The following is an 18,045-nucleotide window of genomic DNA, read 5'->3' as shown; positions in this document are numbered from 1 at the left end:
TGCTGAACAATAGTTTAGCTTAAACACTGTCATTCTTGGTTTAAAAAAAAAAAAAACATTTTTTTTTTGCTATGATTTTTCCCCATTGTACTATGACAGCGGAGACCAAATACTTACTTTCATTGGCTGATGAGACGGGACTGCCCACAGTAGTGCATCGGGTGTTTGCACTAAAGCAAAGAACACATCTCAGTGCACAAAAAGAGCCAATAAATGATGTATTGATAACATCCTCTCTATGAACTGATATGAATTTCCTCAGAATACTGCACATAAAAAAAGATGGCTGGCTAATAAATCCCCTGCTGTTTCCCCGGCTGCTGTCACCCAGTCCGCATCTGACAAACTCCAGTCCAGGCTTTTGTGACGCCTCTGCCCTGTGTAGTTGCCCGCACACGGCAGCCTGCTCCCGGCCGAAGCACTGGCTGGCTTCTCTTACTGGAAGTCTGCCGTTCATCGCTTCCTCCTCTACCCGGTGAGAGCGCTCCAATTCGGCTTCCAAACTTCTCGCCTACGGACGGAGCACAAGCCGTTTACAGAGCCACTAAGCCTCCACTTACACTTTTATTTTGTTTCCTGCCACAAGAGGTGACTAAATGTCGCCGGCTCGATTCGAGCAAATGTGTTGACGAAACCGGACAAAGCGGCTTTTGGCTATGGAAGTGCGCCCCTGGAAGAGAGGCACGGCCGGGCTGAGAGTGAGAGGAAGACCTGTCGCTGAGTGAGAACCAGCCCGACTCCCATGAAGAAGGGCATGACTCAGAGCCCAAGATCCTCTCAGGACTCACCATCATATTCTATCTGACTTTTTTTCTTTTTCTTATTATTTTTTTTTCCCCATTTTGACTTTATTCCGCCTGGCTTCGCTGCAAGGTAAGTTTCGTTGCATCCTTAAATGAACGAAGATGGCTATAATTCAATGCAGGCAACTTTCCCCACTTTAGTACGAACACTATATTGCGTGTTCGCGACTCAATTAAAAGAAGCGTTTTGCATGGCAAGTTGTATTTGAGAAGCTTAAAAAGCCACCGTGACAAGCAGATTGCGAGCCGAAACTCCCCAAAATACTGGAAAAATCCCTGCGCAACAGATGTGCGTCCGCGTTGATCTTTCATCGCGTTTCAGAGATGGCGAAGAACCTCAAACATGAATTCTTTTTAATAGTTAAGTTGTGCAATTTTCCCCTTTTTACACACCCATTGATGTCCTTGTTGTATTCAATGAGGAATTTCTAGTGGAGCTTTGACCTGAGAAGTGATTTTTGAGCACATTCAAGGGCTAATCCTTTCTAATTGGACCGAGACTATTTATTCAAAGACATTAGAGGGAAAAGTGGAGAAAATTATCCTTGCAATGTAATAATTACTTTACCACAGAAAATACGTGGGTTGTTTAATGTCAGCGAAATGAGGCTAAGAGTGAAATAAATGTCACTGCTTAAATCTGTGCAGCATAATGATACATAATGATTTACTGTACGTATTAAGTGAAACAGTCATTATAAAGGATGATAAAGGCATGTGTTTTGGAGATGGGCGAGCATGCACGCCGGTCCCGGTCGGTGATGCATGGCACCACCTGAAGCACAGCCGCACTCCTCGGCCATCCATCATTGGATTATTGGTCAAATTTAGGTTCGCAATTGGCACAGTCAAAACTGTGCAGTTGAAAACAATGTTGCGTTTACCCAAATAGATTCAGGTACATGATTATGTCTATTTCTCAGATAAGAAAAGAATGATGTGGCTTTTTGTACATTTAACAGGTTAGACCATCCTAAATGACTCTTTATTATAGAACAGTTCAGTTTGTAGGCAGTAACAAAATATATTAAGTACATTTTGTTAAGAATGCCAATAATTTTGCCTCTGATTTACCCTAACCCATTGAGATAATACAAAGCTCCTAATAGTCTTGGTTTTTGTGTAAATTCCACCCAGTTTGAATGATTACACTAATATAGACTATAAGAGTGGTGCTTTTAAATTTCGGAGTTGGTGTTGGCCGTAACGTTATCTCGTCTCAGCCCATTGTATTGTGCTGTAACTGGAAGCTTTTTACACAATTTGTCTCTCTGCTAGTAAGGTACATTTAGACCCCTCCCTCCGCGCCCCAAAAACTAGGTCAATTAATAAAGACGAATGGAAAAGTAGTATTTTTTTCCTTATATTTTTAGAAATATACATTTTCTTCAGACCCTCCATCATTAGTAGAAGGAAGTGTATGACGCAAGTGAGACTGTTTTGTTTCAATCATGTTTGAGTGAAATTGGCTAGTTCTGTAAAACTAGTCTCCTCTTTTTCCAATTTTATGTCAAGGCATGGATCAATATCGGCCAGCTCACATGTCCAAAGGGTTTGGAGCAGTCACAAGTGTCTCACATCCATTTTCTCAACTCTTTTTTTTCCACCTTCAATTTCACACTCCTTCCAGTATGTATGAAAGAGGAGGGTGCGGGTGAGAGCTCATCAAAAATTTGTGACAATATGGGCTGTTGCTTTATGCACCCTGGCCATTCTACATTTCCTTTCTTCAACAGTAGACAAGAGCACCCAGGATTGGCTTCTTCTGACGAATCATGTACTTAAAGAGACTGTCGTTTGGTTCTTTAGATGATAACGAGTCAAGCACTTGCACTTAGGCTTTATTAAGGTCATTTGTTATTGATATAATATTGAATGGCTTAGACTGGTGGGAAGGCAGCATTTGCTTTCCAATGAGAATTGGTTGTTTTTCTTCATGTGATTGAATGATGGACTGCCACAAGCGTCACTTTACAGACATGCAGAGCTTTTAAATCCTCACTGATTACTGTCCAAATATAATCTTTCTTGTATTGTCTCCCCTCACATTCAGCAATCTTATGACAAGAATCCATGTTCTTTTGTGTGTGGAGTCAAGGATATATACTATAGGGAGTGGACTAATTTTGATTTACAACCTGATGGCAATTTTGGCATATAAATTGTGGGCTTGCGTTTTTTTCCCTAACCACCTACATGGAGTCATGCTGGGCGGATAACTGCTTGCCATTAAAAGGACTAAACAAGGCTTTAAAGCAAGGCATGGATGGAAGGTGCACAGTTTTTTATGCCAAGTACTCTCCCTTCTTGTGACTAATTTTATTTTACGATAGCTAATCACTAAAACACTGTGCGCCTCTATGCGCAACACCACCTAACCTTCTTCACCAACAAACATTTTTCTCCACTTCACAAAAGTCCCTGCAGTGCAACAACGGTGGGGGGGGGGGGGGGGGGGGGGTTTATCATTCGTGGGTTTTGGCTGAAGAAATTTCCAGCTTGCCGAAATAATTTCATAGAGGAGCGAGACATAAACGACAGGATAGCTTGCAAAGACTCCATTTCAACACAATGACAAGAAGCAACATGGCTGCCTTCCTAAGCTCTGAGCGCTATGTACGTATTTGCCCTTTGTGAAATGCTAGTGCAAAGTGCAGTGCACTGCACTCTCAAATGTACCCGCTTTGTGGTTTTCAGTCATTTTATGACATATTGCACACATGTTTGGCTTTCACAAGGCTGTGCATGATTTAAAGCTATAAGCATTGGTCACACCCAACATGTGGAAAAGAGGAAAAAAATAGGCTAACGAATGAAAGGTAAAAAGAAAGCAAACTTGTAATTTAATCAAAATACATGCACAAAGAACACTCTCAATGTTGGATGGTGGAATTAATGTAAAGAAATATTTGTAATTAAGGAAATGTGCAACTCATTTCAAAATCAGATCTTTTAAGAAGAATGAAGACATACACAAACCCACAGTCTCATTTCTTGCGGTATATGTGAACAAGACGTGTGCTTATCTGTGCACAGCTGCAACACTGTTTGGGGAAAATATTCAATTTGTGCACGTTAGAAGAGATGGAGGCTGTGAGCAAACAGCAGTTATTGCGGCTCCGCTATAGCAGCCGTAAGCAGGGCGTGCATTGGGAGAAAAGGGGGGATCTGCACACGTCTGCCAGGGGAAGGGAGTCATGTCTCCGCTGGATTATAGGAGAGCGAAGCACTTAAAAGCCCCTCTGCCGACAGGACACGGACTGTTATTCAGGGATGGTGTGGGTAAACATGGTAGAGCAATATATTCGTCCTTGACTATTGCAACTCATTGCAAGTGAGAGATGTTTTACTGGGTGTCATTTTGCTTTTAGAATAGATAAAAAAAAGGAAGCTGTGGTCCGGTAGTATTTTATACTGAGCGGAAACCAATTTTAGTAACATCCTGCAAATATGTGTTTTATATGGAGGAAACTTTTTCATATTTGGGTTCTTTATCACAAAGTGTCACCAAACTGAAGACGGAAAAAAAATTCTAGTTGACCTAATTACCAAACTATTTTGACATATTCACTTTTGACATTTTTTCCTATTGTACAAGTTTTTGTATGTATTTAAAGGGGAAAAAAAAACAATTCAGCGCCATAGCATATAGTACAACTAACACACAACAGTAATCATATCATTATAACGGACACACAATCACTTTAAAATACAGTAAAACAGCTTAAGTGATTGAGTTTATGAAACAAAAATGTTATTTTAACACTAAACGAAGTTAATGTTTACTATAAGTCCTTGCGGATCATTATTATTTTATTTTAATCTTACACAATGACCAATTAAATTTTATATATGCCTATCTTGTGGATTAGGCCTGTTAAGTTGCTACTAGTTGTGTACTGTGTGTTTGGCTGTGTTTTGAGCTTTGTTCTCGCACTGAAGCTTAGTTGCCAAGTCAGATGGAGTGGCGCGTCTGGTCTGGGACTTTCAGAGGAATATCACAATATCACAAGCCTGCTAAGTTGCTAAAAACTAAGCTAATCAACAAAATAATTATCTGTTCAATTGCTACCATGCCAGAGACATCAAACACAGTGGAGGGATGGAAAAACAATCAAATTACATGATAATGATTGCTCACGCTGACAGAAGGTGTTTTTTTTTTCTGTGTGTGTACGTGAGAAAGGATGGCGATTGAGGCTGCTCACTCACAAAAATGGAAAAAAAAAGTGTGTACATTTTGAGAATGAAGAAACGTCCATCATCGCCTCTAATGAGCTTCTTATGTGAGTTTTTTGGCATTGAAACAGAGAGAAAACAGTATTAGTCGATTAATTTCCTGCAGTGAATCATGGAACCTGCTGCTTTTATCTTCACACTACGCTCCATGTGTGGGCCACCAAAAAAAGGTTTATGTTTGCCTCACACGCTCACAAGTTTGGCCCGCCGTGTGTCCCCCTCCACCCCCTGCTTTCCCCCTTTCATTCTGGGCATAGATAATGTCTCAGCATATGAATTAACCGCCTTCGTTGAGCTTCTTTCCAGTAATTGAGAAAGCAGACACCGTAAAACCGTCGTCATATTATATCTGATATGTTCTTCTCTGCGCTGGTTTGACACTCTGCTTGGAATGTTCTTTCCAGAAGTACTTTTAATTTTCTGGTTATGGTTTGAATGCTGTGCATGATTGAAGTCTGGTAGGGGGTAAAGTGCAGCCTCAGGATGAGGAAAATCGATCCCTGTAATTGTAAATAGTTATGATGATTGATCAGAAATGTGTTTATGACAAGAAGAACAAAAAATATAATACATGATATAACTATGCTTTATTGATTACACCCACAACATACCCGTTTTCATATAGTTAAGCCTTTACAGTACATAGATGAAATGATGTTTTTAAGATCTTAATTTGAAAGTTATTTTTACTATGTTAATATACAGTATATATATCACATATAGCGCAAACTAAACCAATCAAATCATAGAATAGTTATACCGTATAAATATCTTGTGCACCTGTGGCCAACGTTTCAAGTAAAATACTATTTATGAATTGAACAACACTGCCTGTGTAATCACAGATAAGTCCTCAATGTTCTACAAAGATGCTTCAGGTTTAATGTGTTTTGTTGTCTTGACTGGAGAGCTTGTGATTGTGTTGCTGTAGCGGCGCACAGTTTTCGTGTGTGTTTGTGTGTGCATGTGTCACAATGAAGTTTCCGCTTGGTACAGTCTTACAAACACAGTGCAAAATGGCCTGAGGAGGAGTTGTTCCTGACAGAGATGCATTGTTTGAGGCAGCCAATAAAGGCGCGCGCTGAGTAGCTACATCTGTGAACCTCATCTTGACTACAGTGTGGGCCGAGCGACAACACGGCAACTGTCACAGCTGCACCTGCTGCTGTGTCCCCGCGCACAGCCCCTCATTCTGTGCCCGCCCGCCGAGCCGCCACCGCCGCTTCGTCCTTCTGTGCCGTGACCATCCAAAAGCCCGTGGCCTCTGCTTGAGTCAGCTAGAATTGAGTTTCTTGAGGGGAACCTCTTGAAAATACAGGGTGGAGAAAAATGTGAAGTAGAAAAATAGAATTGAAATTGATGCCCCCAGGGAGTTGGATGTAGTTCTGCTGGAGTGCAAAAAACTCTCCCTGTAAAACAAAATTGGGTTCAAGAGACCTGGCTTAATATAAACTGACCAGTCTGGAGGGTAATAGTAAAGCTAGTTGTCCCTCCATGTCACTGTAAATGTAGATTGCATGAGCTATTTGGGACACATACATACCCACACACACACTCGTGTAAAAGGTTGACATTAAGAACATTAACAGATTTTAAATATGCATTTAAATGCCCAACTGCTGTTACCTCATTTGCCTACTGGCAAATTAAATATATTTAACCAAATTATCTTTTTGCTATTATTTTAGTGTTTTTTTTGTTTTGTTTTTTTATTGTGACTTTCACCTCTGTCTTTAGTATGGGTTTTGTATCAGGTTACCAACAGTTATTTATTCTGTTGTATAGTTTTTATTATTAAAATGGCTTTTTTCCCATAGTGGCTGAGCGAGACACATACAGAGCTGTTGGGGGTTGTGTGTCACTTATACTCTACACAGTAATGCTAACAGTCATGGCAGTGACTGGAATATTTTGTTTCATTGACTTTGCAGCAGTTCAGTTTTCATGCTTCTTTTTTAGTATTGTAAGGCAGCATCAATTTAAAAAAAATCTTATTACACAGTGTAGTGTGATATAGTGGAAATTTGTCTTTTCCAAACACGGGTATGATATAAAATGTACCTACTCATTGTCCAATAAGAGCAAAACTAGGCTAATGACATTCAGTAAGCGTCTAAGAAGCAATTTTCAATTGAGAGTTGATATGTGTAACAATGGCATGGACTCAGACATTGGTGGGGGGTTTGAGATTGACCACTTCCAGCTTTGCTTATACAGCTGTGCCAGGCTCGCTGGCATTGAATGCTGTTTGTTGGCTCCAGCTCCTCCACCTACACTGCGGGGGTGCTCACGTAATAAACATCCTTAAAATTGGTGATAAGTAACCCTCCACTGCCGAACCAGCAATGGTTTGATGGAGATGTCAAATGATTCATGCATTAATCATGAACATTCAGAAGGAGAATATTGACACCTCTGATCTTTTTGGCATGTGCAGAAGAAGTGTGTGTGTGTGTGTGTGGGGGGGGGGGGGGTGTGTGTGTGCAGGCTGGCCCAATAATGCTGCTCACTAATGCTGCTCATACACCACCTTAGATCTGTATTTAATAGGTTGATGTTTTTTCTTACAGCAACTTCAAAAATTCTGTGTGTGCAAATGATGGAGATCTCATCTGTTTTGTTTGCCCAGCAAGCAAAACACAATAATTATTTTCTATACTTTTTATTATGTAAGTGACCGAGATGTACTTCCATATTTAAATTATTTGTGTGGAATACTTTGGATATGTTCAAGGCTCAGATCAAAGAATGATACGTTTAAGTATTTATATTAGAAAAACAATGTTTACAGCATGAGGAGATTTTCTGTATTATTGCCAAGTTGTCGTGAAGATGAAACATTTCTCTTTCTTGCAATTTGTTGGAATTGTGTCGATAAAATTTGTAGCTTCTCCTGCCATGAATTTGTAATTGCGAAAAAAAGTCATTTAAACTTTACAATGTTGTAAAAAGTGTCTATAAAACCCAAAATGAGCTTTTGAGGTACCATTCTCACATCTGAAGATCGATGACATGGGTTGGTACCACCTCTCTAAAGTCAATAAGCCAATATTCAGTTTATGACTGTTCCATGGAAGTCTTTAAAACATTTTTTTGGGGAAGCTGTCATTTTAATTAACTAAATTAATGTGGTTTCTATATTTTCTTAAATATGAAGGGAGGTCACAAAAACTGAAAAGCTTTGTTTCTTTTTTGGGGGCTTTTTCTGCCCAGTGCATAAGAGAAGCATCAGTCCCAAATGGGAAAATCACAGACAGATTTGCAAGCAGGGTATTTATTCATATAATTATTTATAATATTAATAGGACATTAATATTACATTATTAACATAAGAAAATAGTTAATAACTAATATGATATTTTTATGATAGCTCGTCTTTTTACAAGGGATGGGCATAATAATAATAATAATCTAGAATTGTTAAGAGGAGACTCGCAAGCAGCAACTAGAGCACCTTTATAGTTTTATGTCAATCACTCACTACTATCACATACTATTTTTTACTACTTTTTATTTCTCTCAGAACTTGACCAGTGGTTCAGTAGTGTGATCAGGGGAGGTCCATATCAGCTGATGAAAAATGGGTGAAAAAGCACCATAAGGAGGTCAATCAAATGGGGACTGGACAAAAAAAAAAAGAATGGTCGATTTTTTTTTTTTTTGTCATTGCGAAGCAGAACTGGTGGCATTTGAAGCATCGTTCATCAGCTCGAGCTGATTACAGTAGAAGCTGGTGAAGTGAGCTGTGGATGCAGCTTTTGTAGCCATTTCCATCACAAGTAGGTCCGGCCCGCCCGCGGGTAGACAAAGAGATGTGTCTCAGTAGAGGCCGAGACCTGCCTACAGGATGTAAAAGTTTTCACTTATATTTGCGTGATAACATTTCCCTCACAGTGGAGGTGAGCTTTTTTTCTTTTTAGCATATTTAGCAAAATCCACCTAAGCTGAAGCAAAGGACCTTATGCTCTGTAAATGTAGCTACGAGACAACCGGCATTGCAACGCCTCCTCACTTTTATTGCATTGGATCTTTTTTCCTCACCTGAAGCGGCCCCTGTTTCCTGTGCATATTGGAGGCAATGTAGTTGCAGACATACTGTAACAGAGGGCCTATAAGGATTCTATATTCGGCTATTAAATAAAGACTCCCTCTGCTGCATGCTTCAAACTTAAATATAAGTTTATACCCAGATAGAAATGCCTAATGAAGCTGCGAGTAACGTAGCATATGTACAGTAAGTATAATGTGCAGTGATAGTCCCAAATTGATGAGCTAATTGATGCTCTCGATATTTTTGGCATTTGGGTCCAAGAAAGATTGTGGTGATGGGGAATATATTTTAGCCGCTTGTTCGTTTGACGTTTCGACACAATGTTTTACTACTTAAAACATTCAGCTCTGTATATTAAAAGGACAATCCAGAGGAAGTCAGCCTTAATACATGATTTGATTGGATCAAATAGAAGATTGTTTCACATCCTTGTCAAATGTGAATTATTTAACAAATGTTGCTAACTATATTTAATAATATTTGAGACCACAAAACTTCACAGTTTTGTGGCAAAAGGTGGATTTGTCAGATGAATCTTCCATTGAAGTACACCACGGTCGCCGCAAATATTGCAGGAGACCTACTTAAGCCCGCATGGATCCGAGATTCACACAGAAAACAGTGAAGTTTGGTGGTGGCAAAATCATGGTCTGGGGTTACATCCAATATGGGGTGTGCGAGAGAGCTGCAGGGTGGAAGGCAACATAAATTATCGGAAATATCAATGGCTGACTCTTACATTCCTAACCATGAAAAGGGAAAAATTCTGCAGCAGGATGATGCTCCATCGCATATTTCAATCTCTACCTCAAAGTTCCTCAAGGCAAAGAAGATCTAGATCCTCCAGGACTGGACAGCCCAGTCACCAGACATTAACAGGATGAAAGAGGAAGCATGGAAGACGAAACCCAAGAATGCTGATGAACTCTGGGAGGCATGCAAGACTGCTTTCTTTGATGTTCCTGATGACTTCATCAATAAATTGTATGAATCCTTGCGAAACCGCATGGATGCAGTCCTTCAAACCCATGGAAGTCATACTAAATATTACATTTGGATCTCACAGCACCACTACTTAATTCGCTTTTGTTATGTAACATATTTTTGTATTTGAAGTACATTTTTTGTTCAATTTTTACACTACTTTCTGTGGGTGACAAAATTTTTGTCTTGACAAAATTTGACCTTTATGTCTTCATTAAAATATATTTTTGTACATTCAACATAATTTGGTAGGGTCTTAGCTTGCATATGAGCCATTTCTGAAACCAATTGAATAATTAAAAGTCAGGTTATTAGTAATTGTTTCTACAACATGGATAAGCGACAAGACTTTTGTCAGGGACTGTACTTGTTATTATAGCTTGTTACAATATTGATGATAATTTGATGAGAGGTTTCTCATGTCTATAGAACTCATCTACCATGCCATCAAGGCTTTGTAACGCAAGGAAAAGCATCCCTCTCGTCAGAGGGGCTTAGCGTGTGCAGTAGCATGTAGTAGTTGCCAGTAAGCAAGCCCATATTACATAAAACACATATGAACACAACATATGTATTTTGTTGACGGAGGTCATAAGTTTTCCGCTGCTGCCATGGAAGTAGTGCTAGAATTTTAGAGGACCCTTGAAAGAACTTGAGCTGACCAAAATGCATACAATGTCAGCCGCTGCTTGCCAGCCGTGCTCATTGCTCGTGGCTGGCTGTTGGTCTCACCTAGACAAAGCCCAAATATATAAAACACATACATGTACACGCAAGAGATAATGTATTTTGGGGATTGGAGGCTGTAACTTCGCGGCACAGCTTGATGGCAAAATAAATGCGGGAGCTGCAGTTGTGGTGGGCAGAAAGCCACTGATAGCGAGAGAGTTCTTATATAGTGGTAGGGGCGGGGAAGAAAGCAATAGTTTGAGGTGACGTCACCCTACCCCTTTTTAGGTCTTTCCAAAAACATCCAGGCAGCTCTGACAAAGAAAAAGAGTTTCTTGCTGAAACTCAGTTTCAGAACTCAATTGTTCTCAACCTGTGCACATGTTCACCATTTATCTTCAAACATATTTTGTGTACTGAGAAATGAATCATCAGAATGACTGGAGTCTCCCTTTAAAATTCAGAGAATAGTGACAGATGCTTTCAAGATATGGAGTCATTTCTTCTAAATGACATCATTAACAACAGCAAAGCATATGCAGCAAAAGTAAAACGAGTGGTGCCTAAAGTTTATGTTCACAAACCATAAGATGATGTCACTCTGGAACAGAATATTCGTCATACATCACTGCACTGTGGTTCATATTCAAAATACCCCTTAGCATAGTATCTATTCATTCTACTTCCAAGCCGCTTATCCACATGAGGGTCGCAGGGGGTGCTGTAGCCCCCCCCCCCCCAGCTAACTGTGGGCAGTAGGTGAGGTACACCTTGAAATGATTCCATTAGTATAGTAATACGTGAAATTATCTACAAATCAAATAAGTTAGTCCTTTTCACACAGACTTCCAGTCTGAATCGTTAGGTACTACCTTACTAGCCTGGTACTCCAGACCCATCGCTGTTCCAGCTATTGAGTCTGGCCACCATTCAGCGGATTACAATTTCCAGGGCGGAGCAAGCCGCAGCAAACATACAGCGGAGTGGACCAATCAGCGACGGGCGGGACGAGGGACTTGCGCGCGGAAGTAAACATACGGGGAGACCGGAGTTTATTCAACATGGCTAGCGCGAGACAGACTGTTGTCAATGACTTGTGTCGATGTGTTTTTGGTAATTTAAAACTGATTTTACCGTGGATTGGAACATAATCTCGTCTCTCCTGTTCTGTGTTGTTGTGGAGAGTGAGACGACTTCCGACGCGGAAGAGTGACGTTGTTCGTTAAGAACACGTCACGCAAATAAACAAATCTGATTTGTCGATTGATTTTGTACTTGCTCGAGAGGCCGTTAATGGGCTGGGTCCCAGACTATTCTCTGTGTTTGAAAAACACAGGGAGAACAGTCTGGCCGTGCCAGGCAACTTCCTTACCTTACTGGTATTATTATTATTATTATTATTATTTTTTTTTTTTTTTGAACTCACGGTATGCAAATAGTAATCTTTTTGTTTTCCTTTTTATTATTATTGTGATTTGTTTCTGCTACAAGATACCATTCTTCAAATGATAACTTTTTGACCGAGCTACATCTATGTGGCAATTGTTCCCAATTAATTGGCCGGCCAGTAGGTGAAGGTTTGAGTGGAATGAGTGCTGCATGTTATTTATATGTAGTTTAGAAGTGTAGAATGTGTGACCTTGTTATAACTTTCACTTTGTATTCCAAGTAAGTTGTCCTCTGCTGTCATGATTTTGCATGACATACATCTGTAGCAATCACACTTCAGTGGATCACCTAAGCACAGATACCTGGATTCACATCTCGACTTCATACACATTCCCAAGCGGCGGTTCAAAACGTGCGACCTGAAATTGTTCTCCCTTTCGGAGTTTGTTTTGGGAATTAAAATCCCTTTAGTATTCAAAGTGAGAGAAGATAATTTTCCTCAGTTAATGTTTTTTTTTTTTTTTTTTTTTTTTGCACGCGGCTTGGCGGTCTCGTGTAGCTTCTCAAGTATTCATCACTGAAGGAAAAAAAAAAACCTTACCATCCTTCCCCCTTTTGCTTATCACCAGAGAGCAAACAAGTATTAAACACACACAAGGTGGAACACAAGCGATTGCTGTATCTGCTGTCCAGCTGTGGATGATAAGACAGGCCATGAATGAAAAATGTGTTTCAATTATTCTTGAACAAATGTCGGAAGGGGATATCTATTTTTCCTCTTTACAAGAAAACACTAAAAGTGCTACTCCGTTATTAAAGTTGTCATCGTTTAGCTGAAATCCACCAAGAAACTCAAAGCAACTCCACTTTCATCATGTCATAGATTTAAATATGTGCCCAACAAATTCTCTTTAAGCTTGATGGTGTCAGATTCACTTGTTTCACCATCGTTAACCATACCCCTTTAGAATATGCTGGTTGAACAGTGAGCAGAGCAATTCACTAGCACCTCAGTAACGTTTTCAATTAAGAGGATTGTTTGGTAAGCTTGTTTTCATTACAATCCACTGCTTTATCCCGATGTTATTCTAATGAACACTGAGGTGATGACTCCGTTTCCCAAACGCTAAGGGCGTGGCAATCAGAGGAGCAGTGAGACTAAAACCTCTCAATGAAATCTACTGCTGCAACCAGAAATACTTAATAGCTTTGTTGTTTGTTATTTGCTGTGAATTAATGTTATTTAATTTTAAATACTGTATATTGTAAATTATTGTTATACAGTACTTGTGTAGTTTTCAGGCAGCAAAAAAAAGCCAAATATAGCTTCATGAGTTTTAACAAGCTCTTTTACCTGTCCTGGGGCTGTGATTTAGGATTGACAGGTGATTGGATTTGGGAAAGACGACACCCAGCTCTTAGTGTGGGTTTATGCGTGGGGGTGTGTGTGCCTGTGTGCGCGTGCTTCCTGACAAGACACAGAGCCATACCTTGTTTTAGGTTGACATATGCTTCTCTTCCTGTCGGATGAAGGCATTTGTGCTGGTTTTGTGAATGGAAATGGATAAACTGCTGGTGTGGCAGGTATTGTAACAAGCCAGAATGAAGCTGGCTACTGTAGATACATTCCATGGTTGAAAAAATATTTGCTAATGTAATGGGTGTAAGGAATTTGTCTGTTGGATTTTAGATACACTAAATGGACTAACTCTTATTATTGACCGTGTTTGAAATTTTGCAAGTTTTGCAGCAGTGCTGAATGATATGACAGTATATTGCACCAAAACGATATAAAACTTTCTATCGACATTTTACATGCTTATGGTTATAATTGCCTTAGAGTTCCTGCACTGCAAATTTTGACCAGCAGGTGATGTCCAATTGGCTTGCGACATTGATGGGATTCCATATACCACAGTAGTACCACCAACCGGCCTCAAGATATCACTATCGTCACCAAAAAGTCAGCTAAATGGCTCCCCTGCCAACCATATTTGAGTAATGCATGCAATACAATTGAAAATAGCAACAGATACCCCTCACAGAACACAGACAATACATTTTCACTTCATTCTAGGGATGTCTCGATTTGATCACATGATCGGAAACCGGGCCGATCGCGGGTTTTTAATTAATTTAATTTATTTATGTTTTTCTGCTTCATGCTTGTACAGCGCCATAGCCAGTCAACCTCCCTCCTGCTAAGCAGTGCGTCCAAAATGTCCAGCTTGCGTTTTGTACTTAAAGTTAATTTGATCTTCGTGAGAAGCTTGGTACCTCTACAATCAAAGGCACAAATGTGTCAATCATCGTTAAACTTAGCATAAGTGTGCTGTGACAACTCATTATGTAAGTGAGAGGCTGTTCTCAGGCATGAACTTCAAAGCATGAGTGGAATTGAGTGGAATCTAGTGGACTCACTCAATGAAGCATTTCATAAAGCCAAGCATTTTTCTACGTTATTCTTGTTTAAAAAAAAATCACGTTTTGAAGGCGGCGTGGTGGGACAGTAACATGTTTGGAACCCCCCCCCCAAAAAAAAAAAAAAAAAACCCCCAAAAAAAAAACCAAAAAAAAAAAAAAAAACATTTTTTCGGTATCGGATCGAAATTGGTATCGGCAGATTCTCAAAATCAGCTGACTTGGACTCTAGTGCAAAAAAATTGCGATCAAACATCCCTAGTTCATTCCAATATCTATATAATGCAATTATTGTTTTAAATAAATGATATTGTTCTAATTTAATATACAGCAGTCTTAAACGTCAAAACCCCTATTGAGTATAAGTAGATAATAAGATATATCTTTGCATTTGAGCAAAAATAGTAATGCTGTATATATATTACTGTGTTGTTTCTGTTAACACTGGGTAGTTTTAAGCTACAGCACTAGTTGATACATTTACGTGGCAGATAGTGAGTGGGGGGAAAGCAGTCATTACTGTTTCATATCAATATCATGATATAAATTGGCCTATACCGTGATAGATTTTTTTCAATATCACACAACACCAGTTTGCAGGTACACGGTGGATCCCCATTCCATCAAAAGTACATTGCTGTCCGGATCATCTGTTCAGTTGTTCCCAATTATATGGATTTTTTTTGTGCTTTGTTCCATTTCAGAGATGTAATGTGGCATCTATTATATTGACCATGTGTCCGTCGTCTAGACTGCTGAAGGTTAAAAGCATCAATTAAACGCCAAGTGACGGTCAGTCACATTATGGCCAAAGCCCTTAGTCCAAGATTTGGTACTCTTCAAGAAAAAAAAGACACAACGATTACTGCCTTACAAGCTTATGTGCACTTTATTATTATTATCGTGTCTTCAATTGTACATTTATTAAGGTGAGTGTAATTTAGTGTAATGATGAGGTGGATGCAACAATGACCCTAAGGTAAATGTTCTGTGTTCTATTAAAACAATAGCATTTAAAAATGGTCTTTTTTCACTTCTGCTTTAACAGCATTATACTCATCATCTCATTTACCTTGTTCGTGTTTGTGTCACACGCCTCTTAAAAATTGATAATCCTTTTTTGATACTGCTTGGCGATCGCAGTGCATTATTGATGGCGGGGCCCTTAATAGAAAGACTGTGCAGTGTTTTTAACCATGCAGCTGCTCATTTTGAGAGAGGGTGGGGGTTAGAGGGTCATACAAGCTGCTTACTTGTGCACATCCGTGTAAATACAGCGGCATTATTATTGTACGCTAAAACCACGCTTCATACATCCAAAGGGCTTTGCTTCCTTTTTGGCAAACAAACATGGACTTGGGAATATAATCACACGGATTTTCGGTAAGGCTGAGTTGTGCTCAGTGATCATAGTGAACAGTTATGATGCGGCTGTTTGTCAGGCTACTTCTACACTGCTTTATGTTCCTGGTGACCATAGCACCCTGTGAATTATGAAATTTTGGAATATTTCTCCCCTGTGTATTGAAATCTTGCTGAGTTTTCATTGTGAATTATGGTAGCCATGAAGGGCCATGGGCAGAGGGACTACAGTCACATCTCTGCTCAATGAATACTTAAAGAAAATATAAGTTTTTTGTCAACAACTATTCATCCAGCTCATGCAAAACCTGGAAAAGACAGTTATTTAAATACAAACTCCACAATGAACTGAGGCGTATGCCACTTCCTCACACGCTTGCTCTCCCACATGCACACATTCAACATTAGTGGTATAAACAGGTATGCCATGTCATTTAAGTAAATTAACACATTTACACAGTTAGTTTAAGAAGAGTTGTAGGCAACCGGTGTGAAATACCGGGGGATACATGTGCTTCCCATCTATCTACAGGCCGCTTCCAGGTTTGGTGCACCATTATGCACTGTCAAGTTTAGTTGAGTTTAGACATGTGCCGGTTTGATATTCTAACAATATGATAACCGTAACCCAAAATATCACGGTTCCACAGTATCACAGTATTGCAATTACAGCTCTAAAACGTGTTACTTATGTAGGTTTAAAGAAAAACAAAAAAACATTTTTTCCATTATACAGGATGTTTATTTTTCAAAGCATATTAGGAAATTGTAACATAAGTATAATGTTAAGTTAAAATAAATTAAAAAAAACAAAACAACATATTCTAAATAAAATTAAAATAAATCCAGTCCTTTAGAATGAGCCTAAACCCACAGCTACAGCTCAACATTATTCCCATCAGAACAAAAATAATTGAATTATTTTCCATAAAAGGACGTGTGTATGACTCGTATCATGTTTACATGATACACACACTCTCTTTCTCAACATAGACAGTTGCCAGAGAGAAAAAAACTCACATATTTTTCCACCGCTAGACACACTAAACAAGCTCTCGTAGCTGGTGGTAAATCTCAGTGACAGTGTTTACTAACCTTTAATTTTGTATAAATGCGAAATCATATTGGAGGTATTGCCTCCTCAGCAGCCACCCTCCATAAACATGTTTTACATGTCGGTTGGCCCGCGGCCGTCTGTAACTTTTCTGTAGCCAAAGGGTTCCCATAGCAGTGATTTTGTTTTCTTCGCTGGGGGAAAAAGTTCAGGTGTTTGACCTACTCCAGCCATTGTGTAGCACAGCTGACTCACGGACACTGAGCAATGTAATATTGTAACATAAATATGCAGTTTATCTACAGCAACAACCGGTGGGGGAGGGTTGCAGCTGCAAGCGAGGGATTTCTCCCTGCATTATTGGGACATAATAAAAAATAGCTAATACCTTAGGGATGGTATGACATAAATTTTTGCGGTTTTGAAACCGTGACAGTTTCATACCACGGTATACCTTGAAACCGGTAATCAGCATATGTCTAGTTGAGTTTAGGGCTGCAATTATTTTCATAATCGATTAATCAGATGATTAATTAAACGATTAATCGATTAATTGGACAAATGCCAATCACTTCTTTCAATCACCTTCACAATTTACCTTGAAGTTGTTTTCGGCATGTTGTAGGTACCAATGGAGACAAAATGGATGACTTTTTCCTTCAAAAATAATATTTTATTACAGCTTCCTGAGTTAACTGTAGTTAAGAAGGTAGTTTACACAGTAAGATGTCCGAAAATTGGCAAAAATGTGAATTGTTGTTTTCCAAAATAAAATCAGATTTTTGTTCATGTCCTACTTTGACTTAACGAATATATAATGAAGAGATCTACAACTGAGAAGTTATATATATTGTATAATTTCAAGAATTTAGACAGATTTAACCCGAAGAAGGTCCTAAACGATTAATTGGTTATTAAAATAGTTGTCAATTAATTTGCTAACCGATTAGTTGTCGATTAATTGATAAATTGTTGCATCTCTGGTTGAGTTCACGCTTTCTTATGAAGTCCGAGACATCTCCTTCACATCATGACAGCCATAGAAAATTTTCTATATTCAAACATTTCGCTGG

General features: G+C 39.2%; 1 protein-coding gene across 30 annotated transcripts in view; it reads left to right on the top strand.

The window, feature by feature from the left end:
- Nucleotides 1-204: 204 nt before the first annotated feature.
- Nucleotides 205-18,045, top strand: part of adgrl2a (adhesion G protein-coupled receptor L2a) — a 218,478-nt gene continuing 200,637 nt past the window's right edge. For all 30 annotated transcript variants that reach the window (XM_057842113.1, XM_057842097.1, XM_057842110.1 and 27 more), the window contains exon 1: nucleotides 205-873. The gene's annotated coding sequence lies outside the window, so the exon portion shown is untranslated. The remainder of the gene's footprint in view (nucleotides 874-18,045) is intronic.

Source organism: Corythoichthys intestinalis, chromosome 7, assembly GCF_030265065.1.
Source record: "Corythoichthys intestinalis isolate RoL2023-P3 chromosome 7, ASM3026506v1, whole genome shotgun sequence".
Taxonomy (NCBI): domain Eukaryota; kingdom Metazoa; phylum Chordata; class Actinopteri; order Syngnathiformes; family Syngnathidae; genus Corythoichthys; species Corythoichthys intestinalis.
Note: the sequence above shows the minus strand (reverse complement) of the source record. Positions and strands in the feature narration are given on the sequence as shown.